The 17,764-nt window shown below is 31.8% G+C and overlaps 3 pseudogenes; 2 read left to right on the top strand and 1 right to left on the bottom strand.

Moving 5' to 3' along the window:
* The first annotated feature begins 244 nt into the window (after positions 1-244).
* LOC129303929 (photosystem II D2 protein-like) lies at positions 245-1,310 on the top strand (annotated as a pseudogene).
* A 13,070-nt stretch (positions 1,311-14,380) lies between these two features.
* Positions 14,381-16,001, bottom strand: LOC129303098 (ATP synthase subunit beta, chloroplastic-like; annotated as a pseudogene).
* A 610-nt stretch (positions 16,002-16,611) lies between these two features.
* On the top strand, positions 16,612-17,258 carry LOC129304215 (ribulose bisphosphate carboxylase large chain-like; annotated as a pseudogene).
* Positions 17,259-17,764: the final 506 nt, after the last annotated feature.

Here is a 17,764-nt window from a genome sequence, read left to right on the forward strand (position 1 = left end):
CACCAGATTTATGAGCAATAATATAATTCATGGCTTCAGGGGGTTTTCAAGAATAGAAAGGAATAACCAAATTGAGTTAATGGATTTACCTTAGTCAAGATACCAATAAATGATTTTTTTTTATTTGAAACCCATTTGAAAAAAAGGGACAATCAATGAGAAATCAAATCATACAGAAATGATAATGAAGGCCTTGGCCCTGAAAATGTTGTGAGGTGCTCGGAAATGGTTGAAGTAGTTGAATAGGAGGATCATAATGACTATAGCTCTTGGTAAATTTACCAGAGATGAAAATGATTTATTTGATATTATGGATGACTTGTTACAGAGGGACCATTTCGCTTTTTTAGTTTGGTTCAATCTATTGCTCTTTTCTTGTGCCTATTTTGCCTTAGGAGGTTGGTTTACAGGTACAACCTTTATAACTTCATGGCATACTCATGGATTGGCAAGCTCTTATTTGGAAGTTGCAACTTATTAATTGCTATAGTCTTTACTCCTGCTAATAGTTTAGCACACTCTTTGTTGTTACTATGGGGTCCTAAAGCACAAGGAGATTTTACTCGTTAGTGTTAATTAGGTGGTCTGTGGACTTTTGTTGCTCTGCATGGTACTTTCCAACTAATAGGTTTCATGTTACGTCAATTTGAACTTGCTCGATCTGCTCAATTACATCCTTATAATACAATCGCCTTTTTTGGTCCAATTATTTTTTTGTTTCTATATTTCTGATTTATCCATTGGGTTAGTCTAGTTGGTTCTTTGCGCCTAGTTTTGGTATAGCAGCTATATTTCAATTTATTCTCTTTTTCCAAGGATTTCATAATTGGACATTAAACCCATTTTATATAATGGGAGTTGCTGGTGTATTAGGCACTGCTCTACTATGCACTATTCATGGTGCTACCATGGAAAATACTTTATTTGAAGATGGTGATGGCGCAAATACATTCCATGCTTTTAACCCAACTTAAGCTGAAGAAACTTATTCAATGGCCACCACTATCCGCTTTTGGTCTTAAATCTTTAGGGTTACTTTTTCCAATAAACATTGGTTACATTTCTTTATGTTATTTATTCCAGTAACCAGTTTATAGGGGTGTGCTCTTGGAGTAGTCAGTCTAGCCTTGAACCTACGTGCCTATGACTTCATTTCTTAAGAAATTTGCGTAGCAAAAGATCCTGAATTTGAGACTTTCTACACCAAAAATGTTCTCTTAAATAAAGGTATTCGTGCTTGGATGGCAGATCAGCCTCATGAAAAACTTATATTCCCTGAGGAGGTTCTACCATATGGAAATTCTCTTTAATAGAGCTTTAGCTTTAACTAGTCGTGACCAAAAAACTACCAGTTTCGCTTGGTAGGTTGAGAATTCCTGACTTATAAATTTATCTAGTAAACTACTAAGGGCTTATGCAGTCCATGTTGAATTAATTGTATTTTGAGCTGGAGCAATAGAGCAATGAACCTATTTGAAGTGGCTCATTTCATGCCAAAGAAGCCCATGTATGAACAAAGATTAATCTTACTTCCCTATCTAGCTACTCTAGGTTGGGGGGTAGGTCCTAATGAGGAAGTTATAGACACCTTTCCATACTTTATGTCTGGAGTGCTTCACTTAATTTCCTCTGTAGTATTAGGCTTTGGTGGTATTTATCATGCACTTTGATGGGAATTAGTCGCTTATCCTCAAAATTAAACTAAAGATAACCCTAATGCAATATAAGGCCAACCCTAGGTCATCTCTTAAGGAATAATCTTAGTCTAAATAAAAAGTTATATAGTGGAATAAATCACCCAAAGTTATAGGAATTTAGTTACCTAATTATCTAAAATAATTACCTAATGATTAAAATGCTAAATAAAGTGATTGAAATGCACTTCCCTTTTCAAAATAATGGAACCCTAGAGATTAGTTGATTTTAGACTCATTATCTTCTCATGATTAGGCTAAGTTAAGCTTTCTTTTCCTCTTAACTAAAGCTATTATGACTTAAGAAAATTATGCTAAGCTAATTAACCTAATTAGCTAACTTCCCTATTTCAATTAACCAATTAGTGAAGAAAGTAGCTAAGTGATTCACTCAAAATCTCCTTTCAACAGCCATGGTCAAAACAACAATGTGAGTAACTGTAAGATTATGTCAAGCTACTCAACAACACAAGCATTAACACTACAAGATTATGCAATATTAACACAAGTAATTCACTAATTGAAAAACACAAAATTATGTGCCAAACAAAGAGTGGTAAAGTTCAGTCATGATTGTCCAAGGAAGAAACTAAATGAAATGATCCTCTTTTTTTACATCAACATCAAATTCAAATTAGAATTTATAAGCTAAGATGATTAAACCCTAGATTAAGGAATCTAACCATCTAGTAAAAAGAAAAGAGGATAGGAAACAAAAGAACTTAGCCAATTTGAAGCTCAAGACTCATCCTCCATCTTCATCTCTCTAGGATTCCACCAAAGAAACTAGCCAATCTTCATCATATTCAAGAACCCTAGCGATTGCTTATGAAGGCAAAACTCCACAACTTTTGAATGATGGAAATGAGCTTTAATCCTTGTGAAAATGGAAGAGATAGAACAAAAATGAAGAGAGGAGAAGAATAGTATGAGTGTTGTGGAGGTTTAGTTGCTGAAAATGGAGGTTACGGTGCTGGAAAATAAAGAATAAAAGGGAGAAAATGAAGAACACTATGAACAAGAGAGACAAATGTGGAAGACGAATGAGATGAGTGTTGGATCTCCACTGGGGCTGAATGGATATGCTCCTAATTGTTTCCCATTAGTTGAAGCTTAATTAAAAAAAGGAAAAGAAATTAAAATGGAAATGGGAGCCTTGTCACACTTGCAAGATGGCAACCTCTTATTGGTTGGTATATGATTCCAATGTGTGTGTAATTTCTCATATGTCATCCACATTATTTAAGCTGATTAACATCCCAAAAATAGAATAAATCATGTGTGAATGCTCAGCCAATGACCTCAAGGAGTTTTGACTTCAGTTGCCCAATTGATTCACAAGTCACATACCACCTATGTCACATAAATCACATAATTCAATTAAATGGCATGTGATATAATAAAATATAATTAATGTTCAGAATTAAATTCATAATTAGAAGGGATAATTTAATAAATTAATCAAGTTTCAGACTGCACAAAATTATGTAAAAATTTTCACACAAAGGCAAATCGAAAACTAGGTCAAACTAAGACATTTAAGAAAGTGTTAACTTTTTTATTTAATTACTCCCAAACTAAAATTAATTTTAAAAATCTAATTTAACCTCTCATCAACTGTACATAAAATGCACTTCATTAATTTTTCTTGTACATTTTCTCAAAATTTTATTTTTTAGACCAAAATACTCCTAGTGCACTGAACCTAGAAACTTAGGTAAAATTTCAAATCTAATGCAATATTTTCACTTGAAGGTGATAAATCATTAATAAAAGGTCTTAATTAACAAATAAAAGTAGGTAACAAATGTGTTCTATCAATTTTCCCACACTTATCTTTTCCACTTCGAGCAAAATCTAGTGAAAAAGGTCCCAAAAGTAATTATAAGACAAAGTGACAAGAGAAAAACAATGTTCAAAATCACTAAAATATTAGCGCATGAACTTCTACAAATTATCAATTAATGTGGCAATAATTAAGAAAGAATTATGCACATAACAAATAAACTCTTACCAAGAATCAACGTCAAAAAGTAAGTGTTTCTAGGTTAAGTGTTTGTTCTCATCATTCAAAGTGTATAAGGTATTAAATTTCACTCAAAGTTCCTTAAGACAAACCCTACCATAAGTTTGCAACCCTTCTACATCTCCACCACTAAATTAGCACTTGTAATAAAAAATCAAGTGGACTTTATTATGTTATAATATGGGTAATGAAAGGATTTTTGAGAAATGCATGCTATGAAAAATAAGGTTAAGATTAAGATAATGCTAAAGTCAAGATATATCCCCTTAATATACAAAGAACAACCTAATTCAATTGAATGGACACCTTAACACAATAAGGATGGAAAGAAATGACATGAAATAATAAAACAAATGGAATGGATGATGTAGGTAACTTTTTATTCTTTTTATTCTTTTCTTTTTCTCCTTCTTTTCTTCTTCTTTTTGTTTCTTGTTCTAGCAACTTTATTTCTTTTCTTTTTGACTATATTTTTTCAAATCTTTATTTGTTTTTTTCTTTTTCTTTTGGTTACCCCTAACTCTTTGAAAACAATGGAAGTAATGGATGTAATGGTGTAGAAATAAAGGATAAAGAGTAATTGATAGAAAAATGATAATAGGTATCCATTCACTTGATCTAGGACATGCAATGAATATTAAAAATATATATAAAACTGTAACATGCATTCTTTGGGAAAAATAGGGTGAATTTTTATTTTTAAGAATTAAACTAAAAGCTCAAAGTGGCTAACAAAGGATAATTAATAATAATGGATTGGCTATTTGGCTCTTGGCTATTTTTTATGAATGCCATCTTTCATCTCCTATCAACAACTGCAAGACATGTGGTCTCAATTAAGAAGTGAAACAAATTCTAGAGGGTAATATCATTAAGAAATTAATCACACATGAGTGTTTAGCCTCTTCCATGAAAGGGTAATGTTCCACTCTAATCCATTAATTCAAGGTAAAAGAATGTTCACTTTATACCTATTCAATCCTAAAAATTACCACATCTCAAGCATCAAAATATCTATTCAAGAGCTGGGTCATTAAATAACCTCAAACAAAAAAAACAAAGCAATTTTTTTAATTTTTTTAATTTTTTTTTCAAAACCAAATAAACAAAATAAAATGTTTCTTTCTCTCCCCCACACTTAAATCATGCATTATCCTCAATGTATGCATAGACTAGTGATAAAATAAGATGAGATCAATAATGAATGCATAACAAAAGTGTGGTGCAGAATTTTTTTAAAACACAAAGAAATAAAAAGAAACAAGCAAACAAAAAATAATAAAATTCTACCTTTTCCTACTAGATTCATCTCCCCTACACTTGCAATTTATTCAATCAACAAATCAAAGCATAAAGCAAAGTAAAGTAAAAAGCAAGGGTAAAGAAGATACAACCTAGTTTAAATTTCTACAAGCCTTTAAAGTTGAAATTTTCATCTTTGAAGAGTAACATGAAGCTACTCATTGTGATCTTCTTTCCAAGCATCTTGGGTAGGGGTTTAGGATCAATTGATAATGACTCCAAGATGTATGGCGTAGAACCTTCTATAACTTCATGTGGTTGATCAGCTTCATGATTAGCCAAGTTCTCTTTCATTGCAATGATAAATTGTCTAAATACGTGTGGGTTCTTGGCTATATCATTTAGACCTATAAAATCAACAAAGAACCCTTCCTCAAGCATATTGGGTTCCAAAGAAGTGCACTCATGATTAATTTCACACAAACATACATCATCAATTATTTCATCAAGTAAATGAGTGCTGCTCTTTTCAAAAACAAATGAATTAATTTCTAAAAAAATTAGGCATGGAGAATTATGTGAACAATCACAAGTGAATAGAGAATTAGAACAAGTACCATGAAACAAAGCCAACTCATCATCAAAGTCATCAAGCATTAAATTAATATTATTCTCATTACCATTTGGCTTTGTAAAATCAATTTCTTGAATTCCAACCTCCTTATCATCTTGAGTTATTTTCAATTCCTTGTTCAAATCCTCAGTAAGAGCCATGGCCTCTTCAAGCATTTTAATAGGGTGCTCAGCCAAGGGTACCACAAGTGTAGAATTTTCCTCCAATAGCTCAGAAACCTCTTGGACATTAAGCTCGAGTGGAGTAAATTCCTCAATATTAGCTCCTTTGATGCTTTCACCATTAGGATTTTTAAGAGCATTTACTTTGACTTCAATTTTCTCATGCTTTAAATCCTCCAAATTCTCCCCTTCATGTGACTTGTCCTCAATTTCTTGTAAGCCTTGCATATTAGCCTCTTCAAGTTGAGCAAGTTGCTCCTTGAAATTAATAGATGGTTTAGATACATTGCCTTATTTACCTACAAAAGAAGTAAACAACCTTTCTCAAACACATCATGGTTAGAAGAAATAAGTGCATGTACACTATCAACAATATCACAAGAAGGAATTAGAATTTCAAACACATAAGATACATTATCGCCACTGTCAACATCCATTTCATTTTCTTTATTCAAGCTAAATGAATAGTCAACACTTTTAATGATATTTGAATTTAAATCAAGATAATTATCATATGAACTCAAAGTGTTTTTATCCCAAGGGTATACTTTTTCACAATATGATTCGTGCTCAAATATCCAAAGTGATTCAACTATAATTTCTTCATCTATGTCATCATCATTTAAATTATTATGCTCATCATTAGATAAAGTCAAATGTGAAGAAGAATCAACCTAAATAGGAATAGGAGAAATTATCTCTTGAAGTAAAGGTTGGATTGACTCCTTCTCTTTTAGAGATTGAGTGGCTTGAGTTGTATTTATGTTCTCAATAGCTTCATGAGCAACTTTTTATGTATCTTTAACTTGAAACATGTAATTGCTCTCTTGTGGGGCTTGGGCTACTCCATGTGGTTTACTATATCCTTTTAGAATAGGACAATCATAATAGAAGTGGGAGATAGCCTCACAATGCACACAATAAAATTTACCCCTTTGTGCATATAATTTTTCTAGATGCTCAATGTCAATGGGTGGTGTATGCTCAACATGAGTGCTTAGATTGGATTCAAAACTCATGGAATTGGAAAATTCATAACTGTGACTTGGATGGAAATGAACATAATATGGGGATGGACAATTAAAGTTATATGATTAAAATTCATTATGAAAATGAGATATATGATCAATGTTAGGTGTCGAAAATGGTTGAGAATGCATGTCAAATGAATGATGGAATGAATCATGATCATGAAACCAAGCCATAAAATGCAATAAAATTTATATCCATAAGTAATGATACAAATTCAAGCTCAAAATGATGGAATGACCTACGAAGCTCAAAATGATATGTATGAGTGGAAATGCAAGCAAATAAAAATCAAGAGAATTTTTTTTCTTTTTTTTATTAGACTCAACAACAATCAAAATGAAAAGAAAAAAAATGAAAAAGAATACCAAACAAGTAGAAAGAGAGTTAGAAATGTTCAATCAAGAAGCTTTGGCAATTCTGGAATTCACACAGTAGGCTCTCTAGAGATAGTGAACTTGTGAATTTTCTAATAGCCAATCCACATGAGCAATTCCCCTGAAACTTTTATGAGAAACACAAGATATAGAGCTTTTAATGAAATAAATTTCAAGCTCAAATTCCCTCAGACTTGTTCCCAGTTAATTTTTCAATTTCAGATAGAGACACTAGAAATAGAGTATTTTTAGCTCTACCCCTAACTAACGAAAATTGCACTAATTTATTTTTCTTTTTCAAAAATAGGACAGAAACACTTAAAACACACAAAAATACTAAACAAAACACAAAACAAAAATTTTTATATTTTTTCAAAAAAAATTTTAGAAACACTAAAAATGTAAATTAAGCACTAAACAACATTAGAATTAAACCTAAACCACTCCCCGACAACGGCGCCAAAAATTTAAAAGGGATTTAGTCACTTATCCTTAAAATTAAACTAAACATAACCTTAATGCAGTATAGGGCCAACCCTAGGTCATCTCCTAAGGAATGGTCTTAGTCTAAATTAAAAGTTATCTAGTGAAATAAATCACCCAAAGTTGTAGGAATTTAGTTATCTAATTATGTAAACTAACTACCAAATGATTAAAATGCTAAATAAAGTGATTGAAATGTACTTCCCTTTTCATAATAATGGAACCCTAGAGATCAGTTGATTTTGGACTCATTATCTTCTCATGATTAGGCTAAGTTAAGCTTCCCTTTTCTCTTGACTAAAGCTGTCATGATTTAAGAAAATTATCCTAAGCCAATTAACCAAATTAACTAACTTTCCTAGGTCATAGATTAAAGTCCCTATTTCAATTAACCGATTGGTGAAGAAATTAGCTAAGTGATTCACTCAAAATCTCCTCTTAATAGCCATAGTAAAAATAATAATGTGAGCAACCACAAGATTATGCCAAGCTACTTAACAACACAAGCATTAACACCACAAGATTATGCAATATTAATATAAATAATTCACTAATTGAAAACACAAGATTATGTGCCAAACAAAGAATAGCAAAATTCAATCATGGCTGCCCAAGGAAGAAATTATATGAAACAATTCTCTCTCTTTATATCAATATCACATTCAAATTAGAATTTACAAGCTAAGATAATTAAACCCTAGATTAAGAAATCTAACCATCTGGTAAAAAGAGAAGAGGATAGGAAACAAAAAAATTTAGCCAATTTGAGGCTCAAGACTCATCCTCTATCTTTATCTCAAGGATTCCACCAAAGAAATTATCCAATCTTTATCATATTCAAGAACCCTAGCAATTGCTTATAAAGGCCAAACTCCATAGCTCTTGAATGATGAAAATATGTGAAAATGGAAGAGATGGAATGAAAATGAAGAGAGGAGAAGAATGGTATGAGTTTTTATGGAGGTTTAGTGGCTGAAAATGGAGGTTTAGGTGCTAGAAAATGAAGAACACTATGAACAAGAGAGAGAAAATGTAGAAGATGAATGAGATGAGTGTTGGATCTCCATTGGGGCTGAATGGATGTGCTCTTAAGTGTTTCCTATCAGCTGAAGCTTAATTAAAAAATAGAAAAGAAATTAAATAAAAATGGGAGCCTTGTCATACTTGCAAGATGGCAACCTCCTATTGGTTGGTAGATGATTCCAATGTGTGTGTAATTTCTCATGTGTCATCCACATCATTTAAGCTGATTTAATATCCCAAACATAGCATAAATCACGTGCAAATGCTTAGCCATTGACATCAATGAGTGTTGACTTCAATTGCTCAATTGAAGCACAAGTCACATGCCACCTATATCATATAAATCACATAATACAATTAAATGGCATGTGATATAATAAAATATAATTAATGTACAGAATTAATTCATAATTAGAAGGGAGAATTTATGAAATTAACCAAGTTTTAGGCTGCACAAAATTATATAAAAATTTTCATACAAAGGCAAACTGAAAACTAGGTCAAACTAAGACACTTAAGAAAGTGTTAACTTTTTTATTTAATTACTCCTAAAATAAAATAAATTTTAAAAATATTATTTTACCACTTATCAAATGGACATAAAATGCACTTTGTCAATTTTTCTTGTAAATGTTCTTAAAATTTTATTTTTTAGACCAAAATACCCCTAATGCACTGAACCTAGAAAAGGCAAAATTCCAAATCTAATGCAATGTGTGTACTTGATGGTGATAAATCATTAATAAAAGGGCCCTAGTTAATAAATAAAAGTGGGTAAAAATGTTTCTATCCCATTCTAGGACCTGAGACTCTTGAAGAATCATTTCCATTCTTTGGTTATGTATGGAAAGATAGAAATAAAATGACCACAATTTCAGGTATTAACTTAATCTTGTTAGGTATAGGTGCTTTTCTTTTAGTATTTAAGGCTCTTTATTTTGGGGGTGTATATGAAACTTAAGCTCTAGGGGATGGAGATGTAAGAAAAATTACTAACTTAACCCTTAGTCTAAGTATTATATTTGGTTATTTACTAAAATCACCTTTTGGATGAGAAGGGTGGATTGTTAGTGTAGACGATTTGGAAGATATAATTGGAGGACATGTATAGTTAGGTTCCATTTGTATACTTGGTAAAATCTGGCATATCTTAACTAAACCTTTTGCATTGGCTCACTGTGCACTTGTATGGTTTGGAGAAGCTTACTTATCTCATAGTTTAGGTGCTTTATCTATTTTTAGCTTTATTGCTTGTTGCTTTGTCTGGTTTAATAATACTGCTTATCCTAGTAAGTTTTACGGGCCTACTAGACTAAAAGCTTTTGAAGCTCAAGCATTTACTTTTCTTGTTAGAGACCAATGTCTTGGGACTAACATAAGATTTGCTTAAGGACCTACAAGTTTAGGTAAATATCTAATGCATTCCCTGACTAGAGAAGTTATTTTTGGGGGAGAAACTATGTGTTTTTAGGATCTACGTGCTCCTTGATTAGAACCTCTAAGGGGTCCTAATGGTTTGAACTTGAGTAGACTAAAAAAGACATATAGCCTTGGCAAGAATGTCACTTCGCGGAGTATATGACTCATGCTCCTTTAAGTTCCTTAAATTCTGTGGGTGGCGTAGCTACAGAGATCAATACTGTCAATTATGTATCTCCTACAAGTTGGTTAGCTACCTCTCATTTAGTTTTAGGATTCTTCTTTTTTGTAGGTCATTTATGGCATGCGGGAAGAGCTCGTGCAGCTACAGCGAGATTTGAAAAAGGCATTGATTGGGATTTTGAACCTGTTCTTTTCATGACTCCTCTTAATTGAGATATGAGATCCAATTCTTGAAATAGGAATCATTTTGATCTTAGCATAAATGTTAGGTTGAGTGGAGCAAGTCATATTAAAAAAAGTATTCCCTTTTCATCTCTTTTCAACTCATTTATATCTAATCTTTTTGTTTTTAGGCTCGGCTAAGTGGTGGTATAGCCAAGCCATTCCCTTTTAGAAAATCAAATGAGCCAACTAAAACTAATAAAATAAACAAATCTATTCGCTAAGCAAAAGGAGAGAGAGGGATTTAAACCCTTGACAGTTCTTTGTTTTGAACTATACCGATTTTCAAGATCGAAGCTGTCAACCACTCAGCCATCTCTGCAAAAGATTATTTCTATTTTATCGTTATTCCACCGAATAAAACATGATCATATGAATTAATACCCTTCCTATATATCGAAAAGATATCTACTATGGATCTATTTTTCTATCTGTATATATATACATACAGGATTCAGCATGCCCTTTTGTCAAGGAAAAAAAACTACCCTTGATCCATGCTCGAAAAGGGGTGGTAATAAGTCATTCATGGTAAAACCCTCTATGATAATGATACATTTTTTTATTACAAATTTTTTTTTTGATAAAGGGATCAAATGGTTTGATAAGGGGATCAAATGGCATAGTTCTTTTGTTGGTAAATTAGAGGATTAGAAACATGACTATTGCTTTCCAATTGCCTGTTTTTGCATTAATTGCTACTTCATCAATTTTACTGATTGGTGTACCTGTTGTATTTGCTTCTCCTAATGGTTGGTTGAGTAACAAAAATGCTGTATTTTTTGGTTCATCATTATGGATTGGATTAGTCTTTCTAATAGGTATTCTTAATTCTCTCATCTCTTGAACCTATTTGTTCTAGATTTAAAAGTGAAATGAACCCTCCCCCAAATTTTTTCTAATTGTGAGACACATTAAAATGGAATATGAGTCCCCAAAATTCAAATAAAGAAAACTAAAAAAATTATAGGGAAGGGTCGAACTTCTAGAAAAATCTTATATCTTATATTGTAAAACTAAAAAAAATAAACAATAGCAATAATTAAATAGAATTTATTATTATTTTATTATTGAAATATATATAATTATATAGAAATATATAATATATATTATTATATAAATAGAATATTTATATATCTAAATTTTATATACAATACAATTTGATTCCTTATTGGTCACTTAATTACTTATTACTTATACAATTTTCTAGATATAGATAGATAAATATAGAATATAGAATTCCTATTTTTTTAATTTCAAATTACCCCTAACAGAGTATCAGACTCAGCTCTGCCCAAATATAATCTATATATAATGTATCAAGGATGATAAAAATGCGGATATAGTTGAATGGTAAAATTTCTCTTTGCTAAAGAAAAGATGCGGGTTCGATTCCTGCTATTCGCCCCGCGTCCCCTATTTATGTATTTAATAGTATAAGGGATTAAATAGAGTTGACTCTGATAGTATAGTGTATCCTCCTCCTCCTTCTCCTTGAACCTCAAAAGAAAAAAAGGAATTCATTTTTAATTAATTTCTAGTTAATTAAATCAAACCTCCTTTTTTTGTCAAAAAATGTTGCGGAGACGGGATTTGAACCTATGACCTCAAGGTTATGATCCTTACGAGCTACCAAGTTGCTCTACCCCACAATAAAGAGAAGATTTAAGAACTAATAGACAAACAAGGATTGAAAGTGCCCCTCCACCATATCTATACAAATAGAATAACCTATTTATACAGAATGGTAAAGGGACCCTCTTATGATCGATGATCACAAAAATGAATAGAAAATGAAGAGAATTTTTCATCCTTACCAACTTAATCTTGTTGCATCGGGCAACAAGCATTCATGAACCATTTCATGAAGTATGTGTCCAGATAACCTAAAATCTCGATAATTAGCTCTTAGTCTGCTGGTCAAAAAACAATGTTGATGAAGACATGTAGGTGCACTATTATACAGTAGTGATTGTAGCTTTCCATGAATTTCCCATTTATCACTTGACGATGAAACTTTGCTTATTTCTTTTTTTGAGGATTGATGAATCAAATGATATTTTTGTTCTAGTTTTTGCCTCTTCTTCTCCCTCTGAATCAAACTTTTCCTTGCCATAATGCTTCATTTCCTATTACTATCAATGATAGAATTCAGATCTTAGATGTAGAAATATAAAAAGGCGGCCCCCCTTCTCTATAGAAAGAAATGATATTTTCATGGATACAATAAAGAATTAACCAAATTTACCTGATGTCAAAGCAATCAAGAAAGCTGCATAAGTGAATATATAACCTATAGAAAAGTGAGATAATCTATTTAAGTTAAGATATTATCTATTATAAGTATAAGAAAGAATTTAGACTACTACTAATATTTAATTATTTAGTAGTATTAATAAAAGTAAATAAGTAAATAGAAACATTAGTAGTATTAGTAGGAATATTAAGGCTATATGGACTGAAACAATAGGCCTTCTCAGTAAAACAGATTAAACTTATTATTATCAAAATGATTTGAATTGCTTTACAAACCCAACGTGCATCTTTTTTGCATTGGGCTTTTTCATTAACTAATAAAAAGATCAGTTAATCGACTATCTTTTTTCTTGACAGAAAGAGAAAGATAAGGAGATGGCTTTATATGATTTGATTTGGTTTTTATTCCAATCCAAGAGCACTACTAAAGTGTTTCAAAGAAGGGTTATATTGACGAAGGTTTGCTTCTGGCCTGAATCAACTTAAGTTAAATAGAGTCTTTATCAACCTTCTTAAATTAAATTAAAGAATAAAATAGGAAACTTCATACACCTTAATGTTCATAAGAAAAGACGAAAAGAGAATTTTTTAAGGTCCCTATACTCATTATGCCTAGCATTGAATAGACTAGGTGTTTACCTTATCAATATCTCAAAATCTCAAATTAATGATGGGTTTTATTTTTTGTCTAAATTAAATTTACACTCTAATCATACCAAACCCTTTGTTCTCTTGTTTTGTTCCCTAAAAGTTATAGAGTAAAACATTGATTTCTTAATAAGATCAATTCTTTTGATTACATGATGGACTCCTCTGAAAAAACATTGGTGTGCGTGTAAACAAGGTGCTCTACCTAACTGAGCTATAGCCCTTGTATTTTTTATACATATTTTATCATATTATGTAGAGAATTTATTGTCAAGATGAATATTACATGATCTAATCTCTTTGATTGGTATTGCTTATAAGTAATATTCCATTTATAATCCATCGATATGATAGGTCCTACTTGTTTTTCTTTAGAATAATAAATGACCTAGTTAACTTAGTGGTTAGAGTATTGCTTTCATATGGGGGGAGTCATTGGTTCAAATCCAATAGTAGGTATAGATAGAACTTTTTAGCTCCCAAAGTCAATGGGTATCTAATAATTTTTTTACTCACCTTTTTCTTTTATTGATTTTGTACTTTTCCATCTTATTTATTCATTTTTTGAATTTTCTTTCATTGCATTAAAATTCAATTGCTCTATTTGATTCTATTCAATTAACAGAAATCCAAATAGGCTGTACAAAAAAATCTCTATTTATATAACCTATTTGGATTTTTTATTATTTTATTCGTATGCACCAACTTGTTATGAAATAATATTGATAGCCTCTACTCGTGTCTTACCTCGTCTGAGAGCTAGATTTGCCTCAATTGTTTGTCTCTTGCCTTTAGCTTTACTCAAGTTAGCTTATGCTATTTCAAGAGTTTGCTGAGCTTCTTGTGGATCAATGTCCCTACCCTTCTTTACATCATTTACTAAAATAGTGATCTCATTATTGCCTATTCTACCAAAACTGCCCATCAGAGCCATCGTTACCCATTTTCCATATAAGGCGTATTCTCAAAATATCGATATCTACAACTGTGGCAATAGGCACGTGATTTGATAATACTCCAATTTGTCCACTATTAGTAGATAAAATAATTTTCTTTACTTCTGAATCCCAAACAATTCGATTTGGGGTCAGTACATAAAGATTTAAGGTCATTTCTTCAATTTGCTCTCCATTTCTAAGTTCATAGCCTTCACAATAGCTTCATTGATGTTACCTACCAAATAAAAGGCCTATTCAGGAATACCATCTAATTCTCCAAAAAGAATCAATTTAAACCCTCTAATTGTTTCTGCTAGACCAATATATTTCCCTGGTGAACCAGTAAATACTTCTGTTATGAAAAAAGGTTGTGATAAGAAATGCTCAATTTTTAGTGCTCTTGCTATGGTTAAGAGATCCTCTTTGGATAATTTGTCTAACCTAAGGATAGCCATAATGTCCTGAAGTTCTTTGTAATGTTGTAAAGTTTGTTTAACTCTTTAGGCAGTTTCATAGTGTTCTTCGCCAATGATCTGAGGTTGTAGCATAGTTGACATTGAATCTAAAGGATCTACTGCTAGATAGATACCTTTAGCAGCCAATCCTCTTGACAGTATGGTAGTAGCATCTAAATAGGTAAATGACGTGGCAGGAACAAGATCGGTCAAATCGTCTGAAGGTACATAAACTGCTTGAATAGAAGTTATAGACCCTTCTTTAGTAGAAGTAGTTCTTTCTTATAAAGAACCCATTTTGGTACTAAGGGTGGGTTGATAACCCACAACAGAAGGCATTTGACCCAATGAGGCGGATATTTCAAATCCTGCTTGGACAAATCAGAAGATATTGTCGATAAATAGAAGTACGTCTTGTTCATTGACATCTCAAAAATATTTCGCCATATTTAGGGCAATTAAACCAACTCTCATACGAGCTTCAGGTAGTTCATTCATTTAACTGTAGACTAGAGCCACTTTTGATTCTGCAATATTTTGTTTATTAAGTACTCTTGATTCTTTCATTTCCATGTAAAGATCATTTCCCTCATGAGTACGTTCACTTACTCCCCCAAATATGAATACACCTGCATGAGCTTTGGCAATGTTATTGATCAATTCCATAATGAGTACTGTTTTACCCACCCCAGCTCTACCAAAAAGTCTTATTTTTTCCTCCACGGTGATAAGGAGCTAAAAGATCTACTACTTTAATTCTTGTTTCAAAAATGGATAATTTTGTATCTAACTGTATAAAGGCAAGTGCGGATCTATGAATAGGAGATGCTGTGTGAGTATCTATAGGACTTAAATTATCAATAGTTTCTCCAAGCACATTGAAAATTCATCTTATAGTTACTCCGCCGAATGGAACACTTAGAGGAGCTCCCGTGTCAATCAATTCCATTCCTTTCATTAGACTATCTGTAGCACTCATAGCTACAGCTCTAACTTGATTATTTCCAAATAATTGTTGTACTTTACAAGTCACATTAATTTGTTGACCAATAGTTTCCCAACCTTCAACTACCAGAGTGTTGTAAATATTAGGCATCTTCCCTAGTGGAAAAGCTATATCTAGTACCGGACTAATTATTTGAGCGATATGTGCTAGGTTTTTTTTCAAATGCAGAAACCTTAAGACCAGAAGTAGGAGGATTTATTCTCATAATAAAATATATTAATTTTTTTGCAAAAAATTTAGAAATCCAAAATAAGTGTTTGATAATAGAGCAAGTTGATCAGTTAATTCACTAAGAATTCAATAAGAAATGGGAGTTAGTACTGGATTTTATTAGTACGATCTAACCAATTCAATTGTTTACTTATTCAATTTTTCAATTTCAATGAGTGAATTCTCAAGTTCAACTAACTCATTTTCAAAATATCAAGTGGATGAAATCTCTAGAAAGTCTTTCATTTGTCTATCAATATAGACAATAACTTCTATATTATCTATGGAATTTGAACCTGAACTTTATTTACGATTTTGTTTTTCTATCTCATTAGCCCTTATTTCAGCATACGATTTATACCAAACATATTTTTTTTACCTATATTCTTTCTTTTTGTGGTCGAATTTTGCATATTTTCACATCTAGGATTTACATATACAACATATATCACTATCAAGAGTGAATTTCTTATTATTTACGTTTTTCTATTAAAAAAAAAGGGGATAAACTACAAGAGATTATAAATTTGAAAAAAAAACAAGGATTGGGTTACGCCATACATATGAAACAGTATATAATAATGATGTATTTGACAAATCAAATATTGTGGTTTAATAACGAACCATTCTGATTAATTGATACGATAATATTAGGTGATAATTTTGTGAAAGATTCTTATGAAAGGTTTCATTAACTCCTAAGTCATGTCGAGTAGACCTTGTTGTTGCGAGAATTCTTAATTCATGATTTGTAGGGAGGGATTTATGTCACCATAAACAATGACTAAAGCAAGTGTTTAGTTTAAAGCTGGTGTTAAAGATTATAAATTGACTTATTATACTCCTGAATATGAAACTAAAGATAGTGATATCTTGGCAGCATTTTGAGTAACTCCTCAACCTAGAGTTTTTCTTGAAGAAGCAGGTGCTGCGGTAGCTACTGAATCTTCTACTAGTACATGGACAACTGTGTGGACTGATGGGCTTACCAGTCTTGATCATTACAAAGGATGATACTACCACATCGAGCTCGTTACTGGAGAAGACAATTAATATATTACTTATGTAGCTTAACCCTTAGACATTTTTGAAGAAGGTTCTGTTACTAATATGTTTACTTCTATTATGGATAATGTATTTGTGTTCAAGGCCTTGCACGCTCTACATCTAGAGGATTTGCAAATCCCTCCTTCTTATACTAAATCTTTCCAAGGTCTGCCTCACAGCATCCAAGTTGAGAGAGATAAATTGAACAAGTATGGCCGTCCCTTATTGGGATGTACTATTAAACCAAAATTGGGGTTATTTGTTAAGAATTACGGTAGAGCAGTTTATGAATGTCTCTGTGGTGGACTTGATTTTATCAAAGATGATGAGAATGTGGATTCCCAACCATTTATGCATTGGAGAGACCGTTTCTTATTTTGTGTCAAAGCACTTTTTAAAGCACAAGATGAAACAGTTGAAATCAAAAGGCATTACTTGAATGCAATTATAAGTATATATAAAGAAATGATCAAAACAGCTACATTTGCCCGATAATTAGGTGTTCCTATTGTAATGCATGACTACTTAATAGGGGGATTCACTACAAATATTAGCTTGGCTCATTATTGCTAGGGTAATAGTCTACTTCTTTATATCTATCGTGCAATGCATGCAGTTATCAATAGATAGAAGAATCATGGTATGCACTTTTGGGTACTAGCTAAAGCGTTACATTTATCTGGTGGAGATTATATTTCACGTTGGTACCGT

The sequence above is a fragment of the Prosopis cineraria genome, unplaced genomic scaffold, assembly GCF_029017545.1.
Source record: "Prosopis cineraria cultivar Desert tree isolate PC_DT_omini unplaced genomic scaffold, ASM2901754v1 PC2, whole genome shotgun sequence".
Lineage (NCBI taxonomy): Eukaryota > Viridiplantae > Streptophyta > Magnoliopsida > Fabales > Fabaceae > Prosopis > Prosopis cineraria.